Source organism: Triticum aestivum, chromosome 7D, assembly GCF_018294505.1.
Source record: "Triticum aestivum cultivar Chinese Spring chromosome 7D, IWGSC CS RefSeq v2.1, whole genome shotgun sequence".
NCBI lineage: Eukaryota > Viridiplantae > Streptophyta > Magnoliopsida > Poales > Poaceae > Triticum > Triticum aestivum.
This window is the reverse complement of record NC_057814.1, coordinates 576,085,321-576,100,574: the sequence shown is the minus strand read 5'-3', so window position 1 is coordinate 576,100,574 and position 15,254 is coordinate 576,085,321. Positions and strand designations below refer to the sequence as shown.

General features: G+C 43.5%; 1 long non-coding RNA gene across 1 annotated transcript; it reads right to left on the bottom strand.

Moving 5' to 3' along the window:
• Positions 1 to 6,187: 6,187 nt before the first annotated feature.
• LOC123166652 (uncharacterized) lies at positions 6,188 to 8,873 on the bottom strand. Its single transcript, XR_006483639.1, has 4 exons — positions 8,475 to 8,873; positions 7,110 to 7,184; positions 6,748 to 6,810; positions 6,188 to 6,445 (listed from the first exon to the last, which is right to left on the bottom strand). It is a non-coding gene; the product is annotated as an uncharacterized lncRNA (long non-coding RNA).
• Positions 8,874 to 15,254: the final 6,381 nt, after the last annotated feature.

Genomic DNA, 15,254 nt, shown 5'->3' with positions numbered 1-15,254 from the left:
TTCATGCGTGCCAAAAATGAAAACACATACACCAAGGAACAAAAAAACAAAAACAAAGGAATAATCTACACGAATCACCTTGTAAAATCACATATACTTGACTGTCAATTGAGAATTCGCAAAACCATTTTTATTATTTTGGATACAACTGTTACAGTGATTGGCTATTTTAGGGACCGTTCATCCACTGCGATCAAACGGTAGAGAAATAGGAGTTACAAGGAGTTACGGGACTAAAATTACACGAAATTACAAATAATAGTGGGACCATTACAAAATTATGATGAGGCTACTTATTATCTAAAAGGGTAAATCCGTCCAATATCAGTAAGCCGATACATGTTATGTTCGCTCCCCTCGTTGCCCTATCTGTTCGAAGCAGCTTGGTAGGATAGGGCGGTGCCACCGATGACTCAGGCGGCGGCGGCGGCGGCGGCTGAGGGGTCGGCGAGGATGGCCGCTCGGGCGAGGAGGCGGAGCCGATGACCCCGCCGGCGGCGGCGGAGGGGTCCCAGGGGCTGGAGGACAAACATCTAATGCGGTCGCGGCTTCTCGCCGTCAAGAGCTAGATCGAGCGCACGGCGGTGGTAACCGTCCAAAGGAAGAGGAAGAGCAACCTGCACCAGTTCGGCGGCCGTAGCCGTCCAAGAGGCAGTTGACCGCCGAGGCATCTCTAGTTCTCATACAGCGCGGGTATGACGGCCACCCCGGACCGGTCGTCCCAGCGATAGGTGGAGGAGTTCAGCTAAAGGAGCCGGAGTACATAGGTATATCTCCCCCTTCTCAATGCTCTTGATTAGAGTCAGTAGGTAGTGATTAGAGTCGGTATGGATTCAGAACCTACGTGCTGTGGAAAACAATTACAATTGGAGATTCAGAGTTCAGACACTGTTCTTCTAATTATGCATTGGACTATAGCCATTTCCCCACAGTGGCTCATCCATTATTGGATAACCACCATGTAGCTTGTTTACTTTAGATGACCCTCTTGCTGATTTCAATTGTTCTCTATACTGAAGCTTCAAAATGGGACTAATCTGTATTGGTGAATGTAAGATTCAGAAAAAGTGAATATCAAGTTGTTGGTGATTGCAAAAATCTGAAGGAAACGACTTTGATTTCTTCTAGTGAATGAAATTGTTGAGGTTGTTGTTGGTTTGTAATCTGAGTAGTTCCCTGCGTGATTCATGTTGTACTTTGGTTTACAAGTCTCATGCTACTGACAAACTTTTACACTTCATACATGCTACTTGACTGCAGCAACAGGCCAAACAACTGATGAACTTGTGACCTCAGTGTTTACACAAGGGAATAAACAACTCACAAGCTGGCTGAGTTTCTTATACATGCATTTCTCCTAGGTGATAGCTGCTGATCGTAGGTATGAAAAAAGATAGCTGCTGTCAAGAACTCCAATGGCATTGACATAGCCAAGTTGACGAAGCACTCGGCAGAGAACCGCGGGATCAAGGGCTCCCACGGAGCCGACGCCGTCGACCCGACCTCGCTGCTCACGGAAGATTGCGACGTGCTCCTCCCGGCAGCTCTGGGAGGAGTGATAAACAAGTAATCTTCTTTTTCCTCGTCCCACCTCACCTCATCCTATCTTCTATCAGATTACTGCTCTGAAGCTCAGTTAAAGTATCCTTCTGGCTGTTATTTTTTTTCTATATCTGAAAACATTTTTGTTAATAAAAAGTCCGTTCGATTGTCTTCTTCTCCTAGGGACAATGCTGATGCCATCAAAGCAGAGTACATCATCGAGGCTTCTAACCACCCAACAGACCCCGAGGCCGACGAGGCAAGAACACCAACATTTTGCCACAAAACTAAGCTGCATTTGTTGACACATTTCACACATTGACTGAGAGTAGAGAAATGTACATGTTCGTGGTGCAGATTCTGGCAAAGAAGGGCGTGCTGATCCTACCGGACATCCTGGCCAACTCCGGCGGAGTGGTGACCTACTTGGAGTGGGTGCAGAACATCCAGGGGTTCATGTGGGACGAGGAGAAGGTGAATCGGGAGCTCAAGACGTACATGACCCGTGCCTCAAACATAGTTCTGATTATTTAGCCAGTGTATGGGGCCGTATAGAAGGAACAATAATTATGTATAGTATATCTTTGAAAACAAGAATTGGCTCAATTTGAAAGAATACCTGCTTTATATGAATTTCTTGCCCGCTTTGCATGCATGGCTACAAGTGCATTACCATGCCTCAGCCATAATCATCCTTACCATGCTGCAGCCTGTAGTTTTTCTTGTGGAGTCGACCGTAGTAATCCATCAAACTAGCTGAATTATTGATTCTGTTCCTTTTGTTAGGAGGTAATAATCTCACACTCAACTCGTGATTAGTAGTGTAACCATGATATTTACATTATTGCTCATTACCCTGTGTCAGCCACGATATTTACATGCTCTGGTTTTTCTTCCTTAAATGGTTATAAACATTCTTTTCTTTCACAAAAAATGCTTCTCTCATTACCCTGTGTCAGCCATAATCATCGCCGACTTAAACCTGAACTATATAATTAGGCAGTGTTTGGCGCCGTATAGAATGGGGAGCATGCATTTGTAAGTAGTTACTTCTGGTACTGTTTTAAAAATCAGGATTCTCTGATGCAGATAGGTTCGGATCAGTTGGTGCAAATGATAGAAGTCAAACATGCAGCTCATTACCTGGTTTAAAACCTATGAGAAGTCAGGCCATACTATGCCCCTGACAAGAGACCATTAATGCAGCACATATGTATCATCACTTATTATGACAAGTGGCACAATAGCAACACAAGCGTGTGGTGTTTGGATGGACACTAAGTGTCACACATTTGGATGGACAGTAAGTATCACACATTCGTAATGCAAAACATAATAGTAGAAATAATATGCAAAAACATCAGAACATAAGTGTAGTCTTTAATTCAAAGAATATGCTACGAAGAACAATCATGTGGAACTGCCCTTGAAGTGACACTCCGTGTAGCCCATTCATGGCTGTACGAATGGGCTAGACACCATGGTTGATAGTCTGTGATTGCGTCCATTAACCTCACTTGTTTAGCGATAGTCTTGGTGTCAAATTGTTGTTTGACTGGATTACTAGGAGGGGCATTCTTCCTCGGGTGTCCACGTTTACGCTTTGGGGCACCAGATGTGTCTGGTTTGTTTGTAACATCAGGGTTGATGATGATCGTGATGTCGTCATCTGCACCTTTTCGTTCTTCTGGAATGCTTGCTTCGTACTCGTCCGTCTATAGAGGAAATAGTGGTGTGTTACATGCAATCATGAAAGGTAGGAACTACATGACATGAAATGCTAGTTGTGTAGAACTTGCCGTTATAGGATTCTTGTATGATTTTTTTTCCAAAGCTTGTAGCAATCTGAACGCAGCAGGCTTGAAAATATTTTCTAGCTGAAAATATGTGTTTGTGCCTGAATTAGATAGCGACGCATAACTGTGATGTAAAGTTGAAGTTAAGTATTGTTGTGTAGGTGAGGAATCATATAGCTGGATATACATACCCGTCCTCTGTTGTGGTATGTTAGTATAGCAAGTGGTTTTCCACTGGCTAGCAGCACCAACATAATACGCCGGAGAGACACTGACTTCATCTGTGTTAGCCCTCCAAGACCAGTTTTACTGTAGACGACCTTTTGCTGGTCAGGATCTAATCTGTCGATCGTGTCCGCGAACCTTGAAGGTGAGCACGATAACCTCATATTTGCATGTTTCACACTGAGTTCCTCCAAAAAAGCCTGAAATATGTGTAATGGGTAAAAGAACTATGTGTTTTCAAAGATTCTAACCTAACTGGGATTAACATACCTGATTGGTTACGTCTGGTAGTGGTAATTCTGTGTCAGCATAACTATTGGACGAACTAGCCACTCCTGGAAAATATGCACAAAGATAGACTGGATCAATTCATTCGAATGCAGATTGTGATGGTTTCTTTGTGACTGTTGACTAAGATCAGGCGTTCTCACCGTCTCGCAAATGGGTGGATGAAGAGGAAGCAGTACCGTTGTATCGCACAGGCTAGGTGGGTGGTGGCACAGGCCAAGCGGCGGCGAGTCAGGCCCTGTTGACGTACGGTTGTTGCTGGTCGCTACGATTTTTATTGTCCAGCTGTGCTAATTCATGTACCTGCGGGCGGTACCCAGGACGCCAAATAAATGAACATTCCAACATAATCATGTACGAGCCTGTTTAAACAAACTTACCGATATTCTTGGTTTTTATTTCTATATGCTGGCGCGAGTCATTGCAAGATGGCATGGCTGAGAGAGTTAGCGCCGGTGGCGAGCAGAGAGGCGGATCACGATGCTGTGGACGGAGCAAAATTTAGAGAAAAACCCATAAGATCTCATGATGGGTTCATGCAGAGAATAAGCGGAACCCATTCTTTCGTTTGAAATCATCTCATGCGTTGCCTTAGTTCTAACTGATGATAAGAGCCGGCATTCTCGCCTTAAATCCAACATGTGGACGAAGAACAAGCAGTGACGGTCGTATTCCGCAGGGCAGATGGGCGGTCGGCGGCAGCTCCGTTCCCGTGGGTGAGGACGGCGGCTCCGATACAGCCGGTGAACAGGTCGGCGGCGTTCGATGGGACTGGCCTTGGAGGAGAAGGTCGCGTGTGAATCGGAGGTGATCAGAGGTTGTTGCAGATAATGGGGGAGGTGGGAGCGGAGCATGAGAATATTTGGGAAGGGGCGATAGATACGCGCGTGATAAGATTGATTGCTCCTTTAAAATCGGAAAGATTGATTGACGAAACACCAAATTTTCTGGCACGTCTGTTTCTCGCCTGCGCGCGGGCTTTGGCCAAAATAATTGTCTGGTAACTTCCAACTTCATCTTACTGGGCCCATGACCCTTTCGTTAATCTATAAAATACGTACGTGTTCAAATATTTTTAACACTCGTATGATCAGAATTGACATTTCGTTCCAAACCAGGGAAGAACAAAATGGTACGCTTAGGAAAAAATTGGTTACCACCCGCATGGATCCGCCAATAGCACTTCAATTACTCCTCGTCCGTGCCCGTGATGCTGAGCCCGAACGAGTAAGGCCGGTCGTTGTGGGCCATCCGCTACAGGTAGTACTACGATCATGGCTCTTTACGTCTAGTACCATGGGTCATCCGGATACATCACTACCACCATGAGTCGTCTGATACTACCAGTAGCACTATCGATCCTCGGATCCCTTTTAGCACAATGGGTCATCAGGAAATGCTAACACCACGAGCAGTCCCCAACGAGTTAAGACGGATTCTCACGACAACAGTTGGCTATCAGCACTATGTGTATTCCGAACCCAAAACTATGTTCACATGGTGCCCAGCTGGGCGGCCCGCCAATAGCACTTCAAGTGCTCCTCGTCTCGACCCCGACTACCGGTAGTTATCGGTGATTCGGACTTGGACTATCCGTAATGCTGAGTTTGAATGAGTAAGGCCGGTCGTTGTGGGCCATCCGCTACAGGTAGTACTACGATCATGGCTTTTTACGTCTAGTACCACGGTTCATCCGGATACATCACTACCACCATGAGTCGTCTGATACTACCAGTACCACTTTTGATCCTTGGATCCCTTTTAGCACAATGGGTCATAAGGAAATGCTAACACCACGAGCCTTCCCGAACGAGCTAAGACGGATTCTCACGACAACAGTTCGCTATCAGCACTATGTGTATTCCGAACCCAAAACTATGTTCACATGGTGCCCAGCTGGGTGGTCCCACCAATAACACTTCAAGTGCTCCTCGTCTCGACCTCGACTACCGGTAGTTATCGGTAATTCGGACTTGGACTATCCGTAATGCTGAGTTCAAATGAGTAAGGCCGGTCGTTGTGGGCCATCCACTACAGGTAGTACTACGATCATGGCTCTTTACGTCCAGTACCACGGGTCATCCGGATACATCACTACCACCAGGAGTCATCTGATACTACCCGTACCACTATTGATCCTCGGATCCCTTTTAGCACAATGGATCATCAGGAAATGCTAACACCACAAGCCGTCCCCGACGAGCTAAGACGGATTATCACGACAACAGTTGGCTATCAGCACTATGTGTATTCCGAACCCAAAACTATGTTCACATGGTGCCCAGCTAGGCGGTCCCACCAATAACACTTCAAGTGCTCCTCATCTCGACCCCGACTACCGGTAGTTATCATAGAATGCAGACCTTGGTCGCAATCAGTCATGATACATATGATAGGGCACGTACTCTGATTACATAGCATCCTAATTAATCCATCACACTCTACAAGTTTTTTTTTTGCGGGTACACTCTACAAGTTATAACAAAGATAGTTACTAGAATTGCAAGTAAGGAAATGCAGCTATCTTCTCTTCCTTGCTGAAGCCTTTGTCCATTCAAAAGCTCCCACATATCCTTTTTCTTCACATGGCAACCCTGTTTCAGAGAAAGCAGAGGAGGTTCAGGATAGCGGCACACAAATTTCCTTGCTGGAACCTGAACATTACATAGCAGGTTCACAAATTTACTACTCGTATTGTGGCACACAACTCCAAAACAGCAGCTTCGTAAGCTCATGATTTAGATGCTGTGCAAATTAAGCATGACAGGTCAATTCTGAACTACATATGGCAATCTCACTTTTAGGAAAGGAGGATCATCATACACATATATAGCTCACTTCATCTGGGGCAGGGGCTATGGGAGAGGATTTCACTTGAAACGGAAGCAATATATACCTGACTGATGTGAAGCGTTGTCCCAGATGTATTCACAAGACTCTAGAAGATGTGCTCAACCAACTGTCACAAAAACAAATAAATTATTATTCGCCTAAGTTGGTACAAGGAATGTACAGGTGCCAAAATCTCATCACACCAGCTAAAAGATGACAAAAAAGTCTTGTTAAGATATGTCAAAAATTATTCACTGGAGAGAGGAAGAGTTGAATGTAACATAATCGGAGGGATAAACTTGATCTGAATATGTCAAATGTGACTATGAAATTCTTTCTTAAGTCTGGCATACATAAACAGAACATCAAAAGCTTTTCAAATCAACATTGCAGAAAACTGAAAACAACTGCGAAATTTCACAATACCTATGTATCATATGTGCAAACCCGTGCAGTAGGAATACTTAAGCCGCAGCTCAAATGAGGTCGGCCAGATAGATCCTGCATACAAGGGGATAAGGAATGAACAACAAGCAGGTATGCTCAACACAGCAAAACTCAATTGTTTAGTACAGATTTACATATTCACTGCATTACGGAAGAACAAGCATGTAAGCCAAGATATGAAATTAAATAATTGCAGCTCTCTCACTACCATTCAAGAGTCTTCATTTTGTCTGAGATAGATGAGTCTGAAAAACAACTTTTTTTCAAAAAATTGACAGCAACTCTGTCATTTCCATTAGAGAAGAAGAGAATATTGTCTCAAGCTAACTATTCGAAAAATTGACAGGAGCTTCATCATTTTTATTGCTAGGTTCGTAGTAAGACTTAACATTGCTACCTGTGCAAAATTAACTAGATGTATGGTTGTTTGAGTTATACATGTTTCTATTTACAAGGTTATATATGAAAACAGAACTAAATAGACATTTTAAATATACTTCAGTCATAATATGACCATTTCCTGCAACCGTAACTATGAAATCCAAATTTCCTTGGTTCAGTTTTAGTAAATGTCTGATCTTTAACTTGCAAATTCAACGGTACTGTAACCAAGGACATGACCGAAGCCAAACAAACACTAGGCTTTGCCTACCGATGTGCAAAACAAAAACAAACTAAATACAGATTCAGCTCCCATCATCCTGAACTACTCTGACTAAGCCCATGGCCCTCGTCCAGATCATTTCCTTAATCCTACAAACAATGGTAGCCACCCTCTGGTACTCATGCCTGCATATCAGAACAACATATGCTTCACTGCAGGAAAGCATGTGGTAATTGCCTAACTGCAGAACCAGGAAAATTTGTGTGTGTGTGTGTGGGGGGGGGGGGGGGGGGGGGGGGATTTGGTGCCTTCACATGAATATTGCACTGAATAAATTGTGAATAGCAATATCTAGTTGCTTTTTACTTCATGATTGTTGCACTAACGAGACTGACTAAATATGAGCTGGCTCAAGGCCTAGGTTGCATAGCAATTGTCTATAGTTTAAATTTGCAGCTAAAGGAAGGAACACCATCCTGGAAGAAAATTATACTCCCATTTGCAAAACAACCAGCTAGACAAAGACGCAAAATAATCAGAGAAGCCAGCAAAATGTTTAGTTAGTACAGTATCATTTTCGCCTTGAGTGCAGCTGACGTTACATTCAACTGAAGATAAGGTATTACAGGCTTTTGCCTTCTAACCGTGGAATTAACAACAGTTTTCTCAATCTAGTGTGATGGGAAGGTAATGGGAGGGGGTCAGGGAAGTGGGTGGAGGAAGGCAGGAATGGTGGCTACCTGCCTACGGACTGGTCCGCGGCGTTGCTCGGCATGACCGGATGCTCGACGGAGGGATGCGCTACAGGGGGCGGTGGGGCAGAGGAGGCTTCGCCGGGCTCGGCACGCCGCGCCTGATGGCATGCAGTTCCTGCGGCTCCTGGCGGCAATCCGGCGGGATCCCTTGATTGCGGCCGCGGCGAGGTCCGGTGGGATCCCTTGTTTGCGGCGGCGGCTTTGGACGAGAACTGGATTAGGGGAGGGGCGAGAAAAAGTATAGGCGGCTGCGGCCGTGTGACGGTCTGAGGCAGCGGCGGCACGACCGACAGGAGGGACGCCGTCGTCGCCACGGTCGAGGGGAGGGTCGGCGGCGGCGGTTGTGCGAGGGGATTGAGGAGGTTAATAAACTGACAACGACGAAGGCTGTGCGAGGGATTGACTAGCGACTGGATTGACCTGCTAATTTACTACTCTACCCTTTTCACACATAAAAAAACCTTTAAATGATTTCTTTGATCCGACGGTTAGAAAAAATCAGAGGCGGAGTTACATGAAATTACGAGTCGTAACTCGTCAATCACCGTAAAAGAGCTCAATTTTGGATAGTCTTCTTTTAACCAAATATTTTGGAAAAAAATATGTTTCCATTCCGACTTACGCCAATTATCAAAAAGGAAACTTTCCACACTATTTCAACCCTCAGCGTACCTCTACATTTTTTTATGGGAGAAATTTCCGATCTATTTATAATCAATCATGCGATCTATTTATAATCAATCATGCGGAGAACAGCAGAGGTAACACGAGCCTCTATAACCATAAATACAAACAAAGTTTTCAAAATCTTTGCATGGATGTAGATTTTCCCTTTCTTCTTTTTGCATAGGCTGGATAAGACCTCTTTCTTCTTTTTTGCAAATGGCAGGATGGTTTCGGTTTAGAGTACTTGTGAGATCAACCCTGTTCGTTGCATAGTCGTTGTCATGTAATGTAGTTCCAGGTAGAAGATGGGTTGTATGTACCCTGCGCTTGGTGTTGATTTGAAGCCACCACATCAGTCCTGGCTGTTTGATGGTGTTGATTTGAGGCGCCCCTGGTCGGATGATTTGAGGCGCTATTAGTTTTTTCAAAGTCAAACATGTGTTTAGAAAAAAAATATCAATATCTATAATACCAAATATGTATCACTTGATCCATCATGAAAAGTATTTTCATATTTTATTTATTTGTATTGTAAATGCTGATATTTTATTCTATAATCCTGGTCAAACATACACAAGTTTTTTAAAAAGGAGGAAGACCCCCGGCCTCTGCATCTGGACGATGCATGCAACCACTTTATTAATTATTCACAAAGACCTTACAAAGTAGTACAACAGTAAGTCTGAAGCCACTATCTTGGCAACATTTGTCGCTACTTCTTTTCACTTGATGAAAGGGTGCCGATAGTCCGAGCCTAATACCAAACAGATCTCACACCCAAGCCTAACATCTAAAACCGGAGGCCCCAGGTGAAAGCACGAGTGCTCCCTGGGTGATTTTGGTAATTAATGTCAACATATCTCTTGTTGGACTAATACTTTTATCTAGTATATTTCAGACGAGTTCAACAATGGCGTGGTAAGGACGAGAGGATGTGGAACCCCTTCAAAATGCTAAGGACAAAGATTGGGAAAAGCTCAAGACCCTTCATTTCTATTTTAGTGATCCAAGATCACATTGAGTCCATAGGAAAGCCAATACTATTAAAATGGGATGATGTGTTGCTTAATGGTCTACTTGCTCAAGTGCTTAGTGATATTGCTCCAAAACCCTCAACCATTTTCCCATTCCAAATATGTCAAAAACTCAAAGTCAAACTCGGCCCCACCGATTTGATCTATCCGGCGCCACCGAGTTCTTTTGACATAGCCACTGCCAGAAACTCTAGACAGTTCGGTCACACCGATACGGATCTCGGTCTCACCGAGATGGCCTTGCATTCCCACTGTGACATGTTGCACTCTTTCGGTCTCACCGAGTCAGTGCAATCAGTCACACCGAGTTTGCTGTCATTCGCTCTGTTATCCTATTGCTTCACTTCGGTCACCGAGTTGATGTAATCGGTTACACCGAGTTGATGTTTGCCCTAGCCCTAGCACATCGATCACACTGAGTTGTTCCAGTCGGTCCCACCGACATTCCTAACGTTCACATTTTGAACTGAATTGGTCTCACCGAGTTCTTCTATCCGGTCTGACCGAGTTGGGTCCAATGTGTGTAACAATTGGATTTTGTGTGGAGGCTATATATACCCCTCCACCCCATCTCCATTTGTGAGAGAGCCATCGGAACGTGCCTACACTTTCACTACTCATTTTCTGAGAGAGAACCACCTACTCATGTGTTGAGACCAAGATATTTTAATCCTACCACAAGAATCTTGATCTCTAACCTTCCCCAAGTTGCTTTCCACTCAAATCATCTTTTCAGCATATCCAAATCTATGAGAGAGTTGAGTGTTGGGGAGACTGTCATTTGAAGCACAAGAGCAAGGAGTTCATCATCAACACACCATATATTACCTTTTGGAGAGTGGTGTCTCCTAGATTGGTTAGGTGTCGCTTGGGAGCCTCCGACAAGATGTGGAGTTGAACCAAGAAGTTTGTAAGGGCAAGGAGATTGCCTACTTCGTGACGATTTACCCGAGTGAGGCAAGTCCTTCGTGGGCGATGGCCATGGTGGGATAGACAAGGTTACTTCTTCGTGGACCCTTCGTGGGTGGAGCCCTCCGTGGACTCGCGCAACCGTTACCCTTCGTGGGTTGAAGTCTCCATCAACGTGGATGTACGATAGCACCACCTATCGGAACCACGCCAAAAATCTCCGTGTCTACATTGCATTTGCAAACTCCAATCCCATCCCTTTACTTTCTTGCAATTTACATGCTTTACTTTTTGCGCTGCTCATACTCATGCCATGCTTGCTTGAAATGTATTGTGAATGTTTAAAGTTGTGTTAAAACTCTATCTCAACTTGAAGAAAGTAAAAACTGCCACTTTTACTTATTGAGGGTCTAATTACCCCCCTCTAGACCCCTCTTCTCGAACATTTCAATTGGTATCAGAGCTTTGGTCTCCATTGCTTTGGTTTAATCACCATTGGAGGAAGATGGACGAGTCTTCGATTGGGAGTATTAGACGTAGAGTACCTATAATTGATGGAGAGTTCTATAGTGCTTGGAAAAATGAGATGCTTGAGATTTTCAATGAATATAATTTGAACTAGTATATTACTAGCCCTTGTGCGCCTCCTATTGATCCCTTGCATCCTACCCCCAACGAGTATCTTGACATGACCCATAATCTTAGAACTATCAATATTATCATAAGAGGATTGCCTAGAAATTTGCGTATATGCTTGCCTACATTTGAATGTGCTTATACTATATGGAGATATCTTGAGGAGTGTTTTCCAAACTATTCCTTGAAAAACCTAGATGAGATTCTTCAAAAGACCATTGCTTTTCATAAAATGAATCCTAGTGATCCTAAATATGATGATTGTCTATTTGAACTTCGTGACCTCGTGCGTGCCAAAGGAGATGTTGGAGTCATTAGTAGCATCATCTCACAAGTCATTAGAATCCATAAAGATACATATTGTTATGGTCATCTATACCTATACTAATTCTAGACTTCCTAGAAATTCTCACGTTAATCAAATTTTATGAACCGTTAATCTGGTGGGACTGATTTATTACGGTGTAGATTAGCTCATTTAATTTTCACATTATTAATCATAAAAGGTAGCCCGTGAAAAAATATCCAACCCCACACCCACGTCACGTAGCCTTAATCCCTCCCCACGTACTAAGAGGGTGTTTGTTTACAGGGACTTTTCGGTGTAGGGACTAAAAAGTCCCTTTTAGGCCCTGTTTGTTTAAAAAGTCCTAGGACTTTTTTTAGTCACAACTAAGAAGTCCCTAGTCCCTACCTGTTTGTTTCCAGGGACCAAACATGGACTAGAGGTTATTAAATGACATGCTAAAAGACCATGTTACCCCTAGTAATGAACTAGTAGAGATTACAGAAGTAATAAAAACTGAAAAAACACTTGTTCATACCAGCCGAAATAACACTTGTTCGTGCCAACACTTGTTCATAACAATCGAAATAACACTTGTTCGTGACAACACTTGTTCATAACAACCGATATAAGAGAGATTACAGAAGCGAAGAACACTTGTTCATAACAACCGAAATAATATATCATTGCTGTTTCAAGCACCACAACCCATCAGCGACCCTCTAAATTGATTCATAGCAGCACTATCCATCTCATTGGTTTTATCATTTGTTCGAGTAGTCATTGGCACAGACAATGGTACATAATTTTCATCTTCACAAGTCGAAATCTATATCGGCTAGTTGACTTTGTCTAATAAAATTGTGTAGTGCAATGCAAGCCACAATGATTTTGCTTTGTTTCTGTTCTGAATACTAGGTAAGTGAAACAAAATTTTCCACTTGTTCTTCAACACTCCAAAACACCTCTCGATGACATTTCTAAGTGAAGAATGGCTGAAATTGAAGTGTTCCTTTTTTTCCTCTAGGCATTGTGCCATCACGGTACTCCTGGAAATGATAGGTTAAACCCTTGTATGGTGCAAGATAACCCGGTCTATTTGGGTATCCTGAGACCACAAGATAAAACTTTTCAGGTGGTGGTTTTGGAAACTTGTCACCAAATCTGGATCGGGCATCATTGAAGACCCTCATGTCATGCACTGATCCTGGCCAACCAGCTAGGACAAATGTGAATCTCATACCACAGTCACACACACACGCATCACATTCCGACTCTTGTCCTTATGTCTATTCCTATGCTGGACATCAGTGGCCTGGTACCACAACTTGTATGTGTGTCCCATCTATTGCTCCAATGCAATTGTCCATAAATGGTGCATACTTTCTAGATCTTAGTTTTAAATGCACAGTTTTGAATTGAGGATCTGTTGGCTTGATGATGTCTTTTGCTAGCTTGATCAGGTAGGCCAAAACCTTATCAAACTTCCTTACAATTGTGTCCAACAACCTAACAAATCTGTTTTCTGCTTGTCTTACAGATTGAGGGGAACCAACTATCCACAGAAATAGGCCTAGAGACTCAACTGATGACATTCCTTTGGTGGACTTCAAACCATAGGAATCAATAAGCGCACTATGCAATTTCTCAAACACTGGTTTGTGCATTCTAAACATGTTGTAACAGGAAGTTTTGTTGCCTAGTGTTGTCATAACCCAATCATGCCCAGATTGTATTGGTACTCTTCTAGGTCCTTTCTTATAGTAAGAGTCCAAGTAGTGCATACCAACCATGCAGGCCATCTGCAGCATTCTTCTCTTCCTTTTTTGGTGCATCAACAGCATCAGTGCTTCATCATCACTGTTGCTCCCATCAGCACTGCTGCCATCATCATCACTGCTGCCATCATCCTGAAACATGCAAACATTAGTACAACTTCTTCATCATGCACCACCTCTTCAACTAGCAAACATTAGTACATGCAAACATTATGAAACACACTAACATGCAATGATCATTTAACAAGGTCACACACTATAGGTCCATTACATAGTTATATTGGAAAAAAGAACACTAGTACAGCTTCTTCATCATGCACCACCTCTTCAACCAAGTCAGTCTAGCCTCATTACTTGTAATGTTCTGAAATATGACTCTTTTTGCCTCATCTGCAAACAGTTGAGTTGCCATGAAGTACTCGACACACCACATTGAACTACCAACACTTGACAATGAGTAATGGATTCTTTAGTGCTATTTGATTTCTTCTCTTTTGCCTTGTCCTTTGCTTCCTGCCTTTTGTCTGCATATTCAGTGATCATGTCAGAAGTGTTCTCACTATTCATAGTATTGATCAGCCCTGTCATTAGTTTCACCATTGGGCTCTTGTGTTTCTTGCCTGGGCTTGATGCTGACTCTTCAGCGCTGCTGCTTCCCCTCTTCCTGTTGGTGGTGTTCATTGGACCACTACTAGGAAAAGGCTAATTAGTGGTGCACCTGTTTTGGCCATTAATGGCGCACTACAGGTGCGCCACTATCATCACGCCACTAGTAACTAATACTAATGGCGTGTGCCATTAGTATACCAGACAATAGTGGCGCACCAGGGAGTGCGCCATTAGTATGTCAAACACGGTGCGCCATTACTATGCCTCCCAGGGGGCCATATTTACCTTGTGCTCTAGGTTACTAATGTCGCACTTCTAGATAATGCACCACTAGTGTGTTTATTGCAGTGCGCCACTAAAGTGTAGTGTGGTGCGCCACTAGTATGAATATTAGGAATTTTTTTTCTTTTCTGATATTTGCACAGGTTACAAAATATATTACTGCACAGAATATAGACAGCACAACATATAAACAGCAGATTTATCGAATACAATAGAAGATTAGTATCCGAATACAATTCATCATATTAGTCTCTGAATTCAAAAGACCGAACAAAGTTAGAACATTACAAGTCTCGAGACCGCGAGTATCGAGTTTGTCTTCACATTACAAGTCGATATCGATCATCTAAACTACCATCACATAGAAGAGAGCTGCGGTCATCACGATGAGCATCATCGCGATGAAACTAGTCTTCATCCGGTTCCTCCTCCGCTCCCTCCTCTCTCCCGCTAGATAGAGGGCGTATCTAGCTTCCGCCTCCGCCCTAGTGGTGTACCCTTTGTAACTGTTACCGCTGAAACGGTGAACCTGTCTCCGACACTCCTCCCAGTCGTCGTAGAATCC